The sequence below is a fragment of the Rattus norvegicus genome, chromosome 9, assembly GCF_036323735.1.
Source record: "Rattus norvegicus strain BN/NHsdMcwi chromosome 9, GRCr8, whole genome shotgun sequence".
Taxonomy (NCBI): domain Eukaryota; kingdom Metazoa; phylum Chordata; class Mammalia; order Rodentia; family Muridae; genus Rattus; species Rattus norvegicus.
In genome coordinates, this window is record NC_086027.1 from 45,569,792 (window position 1) to 45,583,033 (window position 13,242).

The following is a 13,242-nucleotide window of genomic DNA, read 5'->3' on the forward strand; positions in this document are numbered from 1 at the left end:
AGTTTCCCCCTCTCCCATCCCCATTCTCATTCTCTTGATGATTTTTTGCCCATTCAGCTTTTCTATCTCATCACTTGTCAATTTCAGTAATACTTGTCAAGAAGTTACACAAACGGCTACATTTGCATAGGGTCTTAGCATCCTTCGACCGATTAAATCGCAGTTCCGTTTTTCATTTCCTCTCTCGTTTATTTCTGTTCCTTGTCTTTTCTTCTTTCTACCTCTTTGGCTCACATTCTTATTTATCTCACCGATGAGATATGTCTTATTCACTAGTCATTAATGTAAGCAAAGCTGTAAGTTTCTGTTTAAATACAACCACCCTTTTTTCTATCTAGTACTTCTGATCACAGTTCAAGTTTAAGGAACTGTAGAAATGGTCCCTGAAAGTAGAGTCCTTCAAATTCGCACATAATATTAATGTTTCCTATTAACATTCTTTTTTTTTACCTTAGCCCATGAACTATCCTTATATATTTTCCATGTCCTCAAATATGTAGCTTTGGTTCATCTGTTTACTGCTATTTTTTTCTTTTTACTTTTTACGTGTGTGTGTGTATATGTGTGTGTCTGTCTCTCTGTATGTCTCTGTGTGTATGTGTGTGTGTGTGTTTGAGTATGTGTATGTTTGTGTGTGTGTATGTTCATGTGTCCATGTATGTATATGTATGTATGTATGTTTGTTGGTCTCTGTGTGTGTCTCTGTGTGTCTGTGTATGTGTGTTTGACAGTGTGTGTCTGTGTGTGTGTTTGTGTGTGTCTCTGTGTGTGTGTACATGTATGTGTGCATGTGTGAGCCGATGTGTATGCGCTCTGTGTATGTGTGTGTGTGTATGTGTGTGTGTGTGTGTGTGTTTGTGTGTGTGTGTACACTCTCATATGCCAATCAAGGCTGTCTGGTGTCCTGCTCTGTCTCTCTCTTCTTACTCTCTTGAGACACAGTCTCTCATTGAACTTGGAACTACGACAGCAGCCAGCAAGCCTCAACAATCCTCCTGCCTTCGCCCTAGACAGGACTGGGGTCACAGACACACACGTGACCACATTCGGCTTTTCTATGTAGGTTTGGGAACTCGGGCTTAGCTCCTCACACTTACTGAGCAGGCACTTGTACCTACTGAGCCCTTCTATTGTTTGTCTCCTTACTGATTTCAGGCTTGTTCGTACGCTATAACATCTTTGCGGTTCACTGAGATTGGCGTTCGGTCTTGTAGATGATCAATGAACTGCTAAAGTTCCACACGTCACCGAGCTCTGTGCACGCTCTTTGGGTACTCTCTTTGATTGCTGAGCTGCATAGTTCTCCAATCAATTTGGCTTAATTGTATAGTCCAAATTGTCTGTGTGTCCCCACAAGGTTTCAATAGGCTTCACTGGAGAGATGACGAACTCTCTCAGGGTCCATGAATTACATGTTCTTATAACTATGTCATCTTTAGCTTTGTAAATAGGAAGCTGTGGTTTTCAGTTGTGGATGATTTAGGACGTCCTGGTGAGTTATTTTTTTTCTATTATAAATTTTCCTCACAGTTCCTTCATAATGGTGGTTATGTTGTTGTTGTTGCTGCTGCTGTTGTTGTTGTTTCCCTTGGGGCTGTTTTCCTGTTAATTGTCAGGGAGCTGTTTGATTGTTTATGTTCAGGATGTAATTCTGTAAATAATCTAAATCTGAATGTTTTAACTCTATTAGTGTCTGTTTTCTTTTTCTGCTTTCAGCCACTGCAGCTAGAGGGGCTGCTGATCCGTTTGGGTTTCTTTCCAACCCCTTACCACACAGTATTTTGTGCTTTCTGTTTGTTTTTGACTTCCTGATTTATTTTTCCCTGTCATGGCTGAAATTTCTTGTTCCTGCTTTTATTCATTGAAAATTACACATTTTATCATTTATAGCTGCACATAAAGTTGCATGCCTACGTGTGTGTGTGTGTGTGTGTGTGTGTGTGTGTGTGTGTGTGTGTTACAGTGGGTTTGTGCATACATGCATATGTGTGTATAGAGAGGCAAGAGGTCATCCTTGAGTGACATTCCTCAGATTTCACCATTTTTGAGAAAAGGTCTCTCACTGGCCTGGGACCTGCTATGTAGGTTAGGCTGGACAGGTAGGGGCCCCAGGCATCTAACTGTCTCCAATTCCTTAGGGCTGGCATAACAAGCCACTCCTGGATTTTATCCCAGGAGTTCTAGGGCATGAACTCTAGGCCTCACGCTGGCAAGACAAGCTTTCTGCTGAGTCAGCCATCTCCTAGTCCCCACATAAAGCTTGTAAAACTGTTTTTACACATAAATTTTTTAACACTTGAACTTAACAGACTTTAAATGTAACCAGCCACGCTCCAGTTCCTGGACTCTGTGAACACTCCACGAGTGACTTCTACTTGCCATCATCCTCTTTCTCCTTCTATCCATAGCCCACTACTTCCAATCAAGCTTAGTCCTATCGATTTCCTGCTAACGGGCAATCTGTGTCTGGTTCTGGTCATAGCCTCCATGCAGGCAATGGCTCAGTACAGTTCCTGAATGGATGGACAGTGCTGCTCCCTGGGTGGTTTGGGTGAGATGGCCAGAGGCTTGGGCATTTGAACACTTGCTTGGTCCCCAGTTAGTGGTGCTGTTTGGGGATGGGTTAGGTGGTACAGCCTTGCTGAAGGAAGAATGTCACCGAGGGACTGACTTTGAGAGCAAAGAGGAAGTGTGACACTAAAGGACTAGCTTTGATAGCAAAACACTTTACCTACTTCCAATATGTGACCTCCCTCCGTCTTGCTGCTTTGTGCTTGCAGCTGAAGATGTAGGCTCTCTGCTTCCTGCTCCAGACGCCATGCTTGCGTGCTACCACACCTCTCCATCATAGTGGACTCATCCTGAGGAAGCGAGTGCTGATCCTCAGTTCCCTTTTCATTCAGTCTCAACCCATTTGATGATGATGCCCACGTGTATTGTGGGTCTTCACACCTTAATAAGCCCAACCTGGAAACTCCATCACAAGCACACTCAGAGACGTGTCCTCTAGGTCATGCTAGAGCAGTAGTTCTCAACCTTCCTAATGCTGTGACCCTTTACTACAGTTCCTCAAGCTGTGGTGACTCCCCGCCCCAACCATAAAATTAATTTTATTGCTACTTCATAACTATAATCTTGCTACTGTTATTATAGTGTAAATATCTGATATGCAGAATATCTAATATGTGACCGCTGTGAAAGGGTCACTTGACTCCTCCCCCAACCAGAGGTTGGGACCCACAGATTAGAAAACCACCATCCTAGATGCTGTCAAGTCGATCAATCATAACACCAAGATGTGCCAAGAATTTCCCACACATGACATCACATCCCCAGCTCCTGCTGCGGTTCCCCTTCTGTGCCATAGAGCAGAGCTACTCTACCTTAATTCTTTTGTTCTGTTTGCTTTTCCTCTCGGTTCTTTTGTGGCGCCTCCACCCAGCTGTTCACTCCTGTGTCTTACTGCTCCCTTTCTTACTCTCTCCGCTGTTCCCACCCACCAGCTCTGCCTTATCAGCTCTGCCTCCCCACACAGCTTCAGCCTGTGCATGACACCCCATTCACTCTGGGGGGTCACCATGACATGCGAGTGAGTTCCGGTAAGCACAGGGACAGTAGTGTCCCTGTTGCAATCCTTAGTGTGCACTGCCAACTTGACAAGCCTCCGGGCACACCTGCCAGGCTTTATTGTGCCTCTGGGAATGCCTATGGGGGATTTTACTGATTGAAGTTGATTGAGGTGGAAAGAAAGACCTAACCTAAAAAAGGGTCGCGTAAAAAGAAATCTGGATGAACACTGGCATTCATCCCTCTCTGACTCCTGACCATAGGTGCAGTGTGGCTCATGCTCCTGCCTTCAGGGCCTCTAGGTCATGCTAGAGCAGTAGTTCTCAACCTCAATGGACAGCACCCTCAAACTGTGAGCCAAAATAAACACTTCCTCCTTTAAATTGTCAGAGCGCTTTACTTCACAACAACAAGGAAAGCGACTAAGACAACTGCATTCAGAGTCCAGCACCTTGCAAAGCACTTGCAAGTATTTCCTCAGTCCCGCTAGGTAGATGATATCCACTGTGAATTCCACAGAGCAGGATAAGCAGGGACTCGTTACTGCCCTTGTTTTACAAAGGGTGTGCAGCGACCTGACAGTGGCCTACAGTTCAGAGTGAGAGCAGAACAGGATCCAGCTCCCGTCCTGTGCCAGTGCCCCCTGTCCCCACTGGGTCCCTCCATCCTGAGTTCTGGCAGAGGTTGACAGCACAAGCACATGAAGAGAACACCCATGCCCAGGTCACAACTCCACCCCATGTCCCTAGACTCCCCATGCCTTGGTAGGTTTGGAAGGTGATATCAATTCCTGGTTCCAGCCAAAGCATCCTGCTTCTTGACCTAAGGTGGAAATCAGCTAAGCATCAACTGTCATCAACTGAGCATATCAGCCCATGCATCCCCCACCCCTCTGCAACTATGAACCAAAATGAAGTTCTCTTCCATTAGATTGACTGTATTAAGTATTTTGTCAAGTGGTGAGAAAAATAATTAACACAATATTCTGGTTGGCTTTTGTCACCTTGACACAAATTAGAGTTATTAGGGGAGAAGAACCTCAATTGAGAAAATGAACCCATCAAATTGCCTGTAGGTGAGACTGTGGGGCATTTTCTTGGTTAATGATTGATACAGGAGAATATGGGCCACTCAAGAGCAGGTGAGTTTTGATAAGAGAGGAGGCTGAACAAGTCACAAGGAGCAAGCCAGCAAGGGGTGTTCCTCTGGTTTCTGCTTTAGTTCCTGCCTCCAGGTTCCTGCCTTAACTTCTTCAATAGAAACACTAAGACACAGCCTTCTTAAACTGTCCTGTCATCTGCTTCCTGTTTGTAGGTCCTCAGGACTCTTGTGTCTCTGAAGAGGCCATTCTTATCCAGATTTCATGTCATATTTTGCCTACATGGGTCATTTTTCTATAGCGGGGCTTTCTCAGATCTGCCAGGAGTATAAATAACAACACAGAGGCTATTAATTACGTTTAAAGCTTAGGTCTTTTGCTTGAGCAGTCTCCCGGCAACTCTAAATTAGTCCAACTAACTAACCTACCACCCAACATATGGTTTATTTCTTTCTCTGCTCCGCTGTAGTCTGCATCTGTTCCTTTTGTGTCTGCTTTTGGAATCATCCAAATCTGCATCTTTTTCCCAGCCTTCCTCTCCCTGCCTGGAAGTCCCACCCACTTTCTTCCTGCCCAGGTATTGGCCATCAGATCTTTATTACAACCAATCAGAACCTCCGATACAATTCTCACTTGCCTAAAGGCAAGAAAAAAAAATGACAAAACACAAGACTGGTGATGAACCATAGAAATGACAATAACCAACATCCTGCCAGCATTTAGCTCCCTGCTGGCACAAAATTAACAACTGAAAATACAGAGACACACCTTCACACAATGTGTAGAAAAGATTACTGCAACACTTCTGTAAATCATCTCCACCAACTAGTTTGTGTGATCTTTTTGAAACTAAAGTAGGATGTGGCCTTACACGTTAAATGTGTGTGTGTGTGTGTGTGCGTACGTGTGTGTGTGTGTGTGTGTGTGTGTGTGTGTGTGTTTAAGGTATGCCTTTATGATCCTCTGAATTTCCTCAGTGTCTGTTGTAGTGTCTCCTTTCTGCAACACTTCTCTTCTGTAAACCATCTCTACCAAGCAGTTCATGTGATCTTTTTGAAACTGAAGTAAGAAATGGCCTTACACGTTTAGTGTATGTGTGTATGTGTGTTTAAGGTATGCCTTTATGATTCTCTGAATTTCTTCAGTGTCTGTTTTAATGCTTTTTCTTTTTTTCTCTAATTTACAGCCTCACTTTCTTTGGACTAATTTGGCTAAAGGTTTGTTATTGTTAATCTTTTCAAAGAACCAACTCTTCATTGATTCTTGGTTTGTTTGTTTGGTTGTTTTGTTTGTTTGTTTGGTTTGGTTTTTTGTTTTTTGGTTTTTACATTTTACTTATTTCAGATCAGATTTTTTTAATTATCTCTTTTCATATACTTCTTTACTTTTTTTCCCTTTCCAAGGCCTGTGCTTATAGACATTATAGGCCCCAAGGGAGAACCTGCTACTGTTATGCTTCTAAATGGACATAGTATTAAACCAAGTCCTATTAATTTATCAGTATGCCCGTAGACTAATGCATCTCAAAGTCCTCATCAGAGAAGATTCTCTCTTTTTTTTAAATAAAACAAAATATAATAAGCTAAAACGAAATGAAATCATCAGAATTGGACAACTCCTGGCATATCCCATGACCTCTGCTAGGTCCCATATGTTGAAAACTTGGTTCCCAACGAGGCCCTACAGGGACATAGGCAAGCCAACTTTAAGAGGTGGAAACCAGTGTCGGTTACTTTTCTCATAGCTCTGACAATAACCAATCAAAGCAACTTAAGGAAGGAAAGGTTAGTGGTTTCAGCTACTCCAGGGAAGTCGTGAAAGGAGATTAGGGCAGCCAATCTCAAAGTGGAGAGATGGACACCAGTACTTCGTTTATTTTCTCCTTCTGTGGCGTGCAGGACCACAGCCCATGGAACTGTGCATTCCACAGTTAAGGTGGACCTTCCTATCTCAAGCAACCTAATCTAGAAAGCTTCTTCCCATACACACCCAGAGGTTTGCCTTATAAGTAATTATAGATCCTCACACACACACACACACACACACACAAATTTGCAGAATTATAAGCTAAAATAAATCTTTCCTCTTTATAAGCTAATTGTCTCGAGTGTTTGTTACAGTAATAAAAAGCTGACTCCCGCAGGCTTCTCCCTCCTCCCGCCTGCGCTTTGACAGTCCTCATCAGAGTGAAAGCTCCAGAAACAACATCACTGAGCCCATGGGCAGGCCATTAGTGCTCCATGGCACTGGAGGTTAGGGAAGGGAGACATCCCAGGACTGATTTTCTTGTAATGGACCAGACGGCAGTTTATGGCCTCCAGGGACTCAGCTCTGAGCCATTTGCAGAGGACACTCTTGGAGATTCTATCGAGCATGCCTTCCAAGTCAGGGATGATTACATACACCTCTTCAAACCCCACGCGGTCATTCCATGTGCATATACTGAGCTTGGTACTTGTCCCAAGCCTGTAGTCTAGCAGAGCAGACCGCTGCCCCTAGTAAGACATTGTTGGATTGTTCCGTGTGCAATGGAATTTTCCAGAGTTTACAGTTATTTCCTCACTAATGAGAAGCGGCATCTTTCTTGCGCACACGTACACATCTCTTCTTTGAAGCGTTTACCTGTGTGTTCTACCCGTTTTTCTCTCATGTTCAGTTTTTTTTTGTTGTTGTTGTTTTGTTTTGTTTTGTTTTGTTTTGTTTTCCCCCTTCTCTTTTTCTGAAACATTGGGATCTGTAGTTCTTTGCTGAAGGCCTCGTTAACGGCCTTCTCTGCTCTGTCAGTTTCTGTGTGGCCATACATTCAGCTTGTTTTTGGAATGCGCTTCCGGTTAGGCTGTGGAAGGCCACGCCCCTTCTTCTGAATGAAGGAACCATGCAAGGTGGCTGTGTGAACACCACAGGGCACTATGATTCCAGACGGATCTGTCAACCTGCTCTACCTTCTTAGCTGTCCCAGAAGCACAAGAAGGTTAAGAAAGGCTTTCTATCTCTGGGAATGGGCTGAGGGTGGGGGACCTCTCCCTTAGATTCATAGGATAGCCACAGAAGTCCAGTCACCTGTTTGGTGTTTTTGCCCTTTATCACAAAACCTTCCAACGTGTATTTTCAAAAGGTAAAAGTTTCTAAAAGTTATTTGAATTTTTTGTTTTAAAAAAGAGTTTTCATGGGGGTCTGGGCAGATGGCTCAATGGGCTCTGAGGGCTAAGTTCAAATCCCCAGCACCATATAAAACCTGTACATCAAAATGATGCATTCCTGTCACCCACCTGCATACAGAGGAGACAGGACAGTCCCTTGGATTTGCTGGCCAGATAGTTTAGCCAAATTTTGAGCTCCAGGCTGAATAAGAGATCGTGTCCCAAAACTTAAGATAGAGAGGAAGAGAGGAGATTTCCACTGCCGAGCTTTGGCCTTCATGTTTACATGTACATGCACACATACAAGCACATATGTGCGTATACACGCACATGTGCACACGTGCGCGCGCACACACACACACACACACACACACACACACACCATTCTCTAATTATGCGTTTGTGTGGTTGAAAGCATCAGATAACTGTACAAAGTTGGACAAACAGCTATGCCCTTGATTTGGCCCAGAGCATGTGACTTCTCGGAGGAAATAGTTTGTTTGAAGCTATAGTTATCGCTCTAAGGAACTGCTGGGTGTGGTCCTTCTCCTTGTGCAGGAAGGAGGGTATTCTCTCCTCTCGAGGCTTCTGCTCCCCAGCAGTCAGCAGGACCACACACAAGTTATGCAACTTCCAACACTCATTGTCAATAGCGCAGTTACATCCTAATTCTGGGTGGACTGAGAATGCAAAAGTTCCCACACTCCTGGGGAAAGCCCAATTGTGTTGTAGCCATGGTAACGGGGCAGCAGAACCAGTGCTAAAGCCTTTCAAAGGCCCCAGGGAAGACGTTTTCTTTGCAGCCAACCAATCAGTGCCATCCCTGTGTGAAATCCAGCCAATCGGAGAACAGGCTCCCTTGTCCCCAGCCTCAGTGGTTGGTAGATCAGCACTCCTGCGGTGCAGCTCCCTCCTGGAGACAGCCTGAATCGCAGTGTCCTGCTTGCTTGAGTGAGCAGTGAGTCCAGTTTTGCTTTTGATTTCCGAGTAGAGAGATAGTCTCGTTGTGCTTGATAAAGTTATCGTTCAATGTATACATTGTGGCTATGCTAATTAAGACTTTCACGCCCAAGCCCTTTCCTCACATAACTTTTTACTGCTTTCCATTACTGTTTGCTTTGTGAATTTTCATCTGCTTAGTTTTCTGTCTTTTGTTGTGGTTCATCTTACCCAAACTGCCTGATTATTCTGCATTACATTTGTTTATTTTCGTATAAACTGAGGACACGATCACTCCAAGGTATGGTTAAGCAAGCAGGCGGTTTTTATTGTAGCTACGGGACAGAGAACAGTCAGTGGCATCTGGTAGAGTCCAGAGCACAGAGAGAAAGTGGTGGACCGAACACAGCCACCAGAGTGGACTTAGGTATGAAAGCAGAGAGGGGGGAAGAGTGAGAAAGGAAGTCAGGGAGGGGACAAGAGCAGAAGGCAGGAGAAAGTCGTGGCAGGAACAGCAAGGCTACATGGAGAAACGGTTAGTCTAGGGAGGGAAGCCATGAGATGTTTAGGGTAAGTGGGGTGAGAAAAGCCAGGATGCCAGCATGGACTCTGAAATGTGTGACCACACTTGGGATCCTGGGGGCCAGCATGAGCTTTGGTATGCTAATAGGTACCACAGATGGCCATTTGTCCTTCTGCCAGCAATAAGGGAAGTGGCTCCTTTGGTAGTTCCTGAGGGATGCTAGTTTTTGTCTAAATGCCAGAATTTGAGGGAAGTTGCCAGTGGTCTCCTTCAGACCTGAACTCTTTTTTCTGTACTTGTTCCAGAATCATCCCCAAACTTTCTTCCAGTATATCAGCCTAATCCGTTAGTTGTGTTTCCTACAGAATCTCCCTGGATGGCCCTGATGATTCCAACTGTTTAATCACAGAAGGGTACCCCTCACTATTTTCCTGGGGTCCCTCCATCTCATTGTACTCCTGTTTCCTGCAACCTGGGCAATGTGCCCATCTGGAAATGTCTCACATTCCCACCCTTGATTGGTAGCCGATGTTATGGGCTCAGTTATGTCTACGGCAAATTCACATGTTGAAGTCCTAACTCCACTATCCCAGAGTCTGATTGTATTTGGAGACATAGCCTTAGAAGAAGTCATTAATGTAAGATGATATTGTTATTAGAAGTTTAAAGAGTAGGAGCTGGGAGTTGTAGGTAAAAGAGCTTGCTTTGCACACAAAAAGGCCTAGGGATGGATACCCAGCACCCACGCAAAAACCAGATATAACTCTGCATGCCTGGCATTTGAGGTGAGGGGTAGGGGGAAATGGGAAGATTTCCAGGGCTTGCTAGACAACTGGCTAGCCAAAATTAATAATAATAACTGTTATCATCATCATCATCACCATCATCATCATCCATTTTAAAATAGTGAATGCCAGGTTAGTTGGAAGACCTTTCATTAAAGCAAAAAGAAGCAGAGAGCAATACGAAGATATCCAATGTTCTCCTCTGACACACACATACACACACACACACACACACACACATGCGCGCGTGTACATATGCACTCACTCACACATGTGCACACATGCCTGTACGACACATGAATGCACACATGTACACACCGAAAGGTATGTTAAATGGAAGAAATTAGGGTACAGACCATGCAAAGTGACCTTGCAAAGAATGAATGTGTCTGCATGGGGCCTGGGAATAACAGGCTCTGAGCAAGGAGAAAGGCCCAGGAAGGAATTAAACTTGCTGACACTGCAGTCCAGACCCTCATCACGCACAGATGTGAGAAGATGTGTTGTTTGGTTGAAGCTTCTTGGGCTGTGGCTGTGGCTGTGGCAGCTGAGTGCAGTGTGGCCTAAATGAGCATGATTTTCCTTCAGAATGTTAAGATATTGGTGCTTCCTTCCAGCCCTCTGAATTACGAGAACCTTCCACCACTCGATTCTTGGGTCATTGTATCTGACCCTATCACCTTATCAGAACGTCCCTCAGAGATGGGCTTGCCTGCCCTCGGTGCTTTGAAATCTGAACCCTAATCAATCACAGGCCCCAGCCTGAGTGGTTTCCCACTAAACCCCATCCTGCTCCGGGAAGCCAAGGCCCTGGGAAACTGAGACAGACTCTGGAGGGAAAACTAAAGGGACCCATCTTCGCTAAGTACGTGTGGCTCAGGCAGTGGTGGTGGGCATCTTCTCTCTTCCCTGGCATCGTAGGGGACCTGTTGACCCTGCCATCCTGTGACCACCTGACACCTGACACATACTCATGAGCCCAATTCCGCAGCCACCGAGCCAACTTGGGTGCCACCGAGCTGCCATGCCCTGTACCTGGTAGGTAGAAACTCAGAAGCCAACACCCAGGCTTCCTGAGTCAGAAGCCCCATAAAGAGACTCCTAGTGTCTCTTCAACTTGGTTTTTGATTTCAGAGATGTCCTTCCACAGAAAACCACAGGGGGCATTTAAGTAAGTCCAACTCATGGAATCATCCTTCTGGGTGACCTAAAGTAAACTTGTTCATTAGAATATTAAAGTCTCTCACCCACCATCTGTGAGCATAGAGTGTGTAAGACAGAGTAGTCACCAATTGAACATGTTTAGGAAGAAGCCTGCCTCTACGTGTAATCCCCGGTCTTTACAACCCGAATGTCTGCAAGGTTCCTCAGTAAAATCACCTCGTGTCCATGTCTGGTGATGCCCTGCCTTCAAATTAACCCTATGCTGTCCTCACAATGGAAGAACTTTCTCTCCTTCTGTGCCCAAGCTGCCTCTAGCTTTGTAGCTTGCAAGGGTGAACCCGTTGTAAGGCACTCCCTGCAGGTTCACGCTGTCCTGGATCACTCTGGACATAATGAATGGCTTACTACAGCCACAATCCTGACCTGTTGTAATGGTCGGTGGTAATACTCAGCCTAGCACATGGAAGGCAGGGACATTACAGGCACCTGTAAAGGATTATCTAGATCAATGTTAGGCTATGAGAATGCTTCTGAGGGGTTGTCTTGACTGCGTTAATTGACAAGGGAAGACTCATCCTAATTATGGGCGGTACCATTCCCTAGGCAGGGGATCCTAAGCCACATGAGTGGAAACTTTGGTCTGAGCACTAACATGAATTTTTCATTGTTCTCTGCCCTGATGTAGCATGGCCAGGTCTCTCAAGTTCCTGACACTTTGACTTCCCTAGAACTGTAAGATAAATAAGACTGTGAAGTAAATTGCTTTTGTCAGAGTGTTTTAACACAGCCACAGGTAAAGAACTAAGACAGCATTCAACCCTACAGCCTTCTTGGGAGAAGGAGATTCATCCAGTTACAAAACTATTGAGGTCAAAGGTGGATCCTGAGGCTCCTTGTGGTTGTGTGGAAAACACTGATCAATGCCTCACCACAAATAGGGGCACATACAATAAAGGATCATGTTGAGTTTTTGTCATGCATGTATAAGTATGTGCATGTGTATCTGTATATCATGTAGATGTATATGATGCATATGTATATGTATTAGAATTAACTAATCCTCTCTGTCCCTCTGTTCTATTTTCCACTGAACTAAATTGGGCAGTAATTGCTTAATTTGATCTTTTAAATTTTTAACAAGGATAGTTATCAAGAGTTTGCTGTTGTAATTAGTAAGAATGTCTTTAAAACCTAAAGGAAATTGTAAGGCTTGAGACCACAATGTTCTGGGCAGGGAAGTAAGCTGTTGACAGTCCTTCTCTCTTTCTTGCTCTGTCTCTCTGTCTTCCTGTCTCTGTCTGTCTCTCTGCCTCTGTCTCTGTCTCTCTGTCTCTCTGTCTTTCTCTCCTTCCATCCCTTCCCCCCTTCCCTTCCCCTCTCCCTCACTCCCTCCACATGGAAGGGTGTGTCTGTGTTTGTGTGGGTACCTGTGTGATCAGGTATGAAATGCACACGTGTAGTGTGAACTTGGAAGCCAAAGGTCAGCCTTGAAATCATCCCTTAGACAAAAACCACTTTGTCGATCGATGTTTATGGCTAGTGGTGCCAAATTGTCATAGTCACTAGTTTGGCCTTGTTCATGCGGCCACCATAGCCTTCCATGTACGCTTCCGGTCCAGGGACCCACAGACCCTGTGGTCATTCCAGTGTCAACAAGAGTTAATACCCTTTGTACATGAGTGGGGGATCAGTCACTAGTGAAATCAATATAAAACCTCCAGTCATCTTGAGTCCTCCCTAACTGAGTCCTTGGCCTCACCTCTAGGATATACTCAGCCATGGAAGGAACCCCAGGTGGAGGACTAACGTGCTTATTTACATTGAGAGAGCTTCTCACGTAAAAATAAGCTAGCAATCCAGCCAGCCTCAGTGCAGTGGGTGGAGGGTGTTCAGGAGTTCTGTCCACTCAGGCCCACTGTTTCCCGCATGGGCAGCCTTTCTGTCTCAAGAGCACGTCCTCTAAGAACTGTTTCATTTGGTGAGCCTGGCATGTTTTTTTTTTTTTTTCCGTCAGACTATCAGTAT